Source organism: Austrofundulus limnaeus, unplaced genomic scaffold (genome assembly GCF_001266775.1).
Source record: "Austrofundulus limnaeus strain Quisiro unplaced genomic scaffold, Austrofundulus_limnaeus-1.0 Scaffold1173, whole genome shotgun sequence".
NCBI classification, from domain to species: domain Eukaryota; kingdom Metazoa; phylum Chordata; class Actinopteri; order Cyprinodontiformes; family Rivulidae; genus Austrofundulus; species Austrofundulus limnaeus.
Window position 1 is genome coordinate 29,172 of NW_013953575.1, and position 1,088 is coordinate 30,259.

Sequence of the window (1,088 nt, forward strand, 5' to 3'; positions counted from 1 at the left end):
GATAAATATTTAACTTGTGACTTAAATATTTTGTTTTGAGCTAAATATTTAGGTTGCAATTTAAATATTTAATATTTGTGCTGATAGATTTACAGCTGTTTTGATCCAAACTTGCAAATAAATTTATTCACAATCTCAAGCTATAATTATGGCAATAATAATTTCATGTCTTGCCATATGTTTAATGAATAACTCAGCTGCTACCCACACAAAAACATTTGTCTCACATYTGTAAAAATGAATATTTTGCTAATGCCGTGTGGCCGTCGTGGCTATAGGGTCACCTCCAAAAGTTAATGAGTTGCAGTTCTACACTGAATGATTGCTTTCTAATTAATGGGAAAGTGTTAAGCAAGGATCTGGTGCAATAAATGACACAAATAAAACAAATAAAACTGACTCAGTTATAGCAATTTTTATGTTACCAAATGTTCATCAGCTGTGGTGGCCATCTTAAACCTGGCTGATCTAAATAAAAGGCCAAATAAAACAAAAATATTGGTGTTATTTTTTGACTGTTACAAACGGCACACCATAGATGAACATTTAATGATTACTTTCTGAGTTTAATTGAAGTCTGTTTGGTGGATCATGAATTAAATACTAACAGACAGATGAACAAAGGCAAATACATGATTGCTCATGTATAATTACTCATTACAAAAATGTTGTAAATTTAGCAGGAAAAAATAGAATTCATTATTTTAAGAGAAAAAAATGTTGGTATAAATGGATACAACAAGCGTTATAGTGTTAAATTATTGTTAAATTATTTTTAGCCAAGTTTAAGAATTTCAGCTAGAATTTGTTGTGGCTGCAGGTTTTAAAGCAGAAAGGTTCGGGCTCCACTGAAACCAGACTTTTGAGACTGAAGAAAATCCATAAGTTCTTCAAGCTAATGAGATTKATTCATTTCATTATGACAGATTTTTATCTCTGTGGTTGTTGGAGTTAGAGTCGGACATCTTGTCTTCATAAAAACCCATTTTCTATGATCCAGGTCAGTTGATGTGTTTCCAGTAGTGAAGTCCATTGTCCCCTGGCCTTTGGTCAGAAATTACCGGTGGTTTAATGGCAGGAGGTTAACT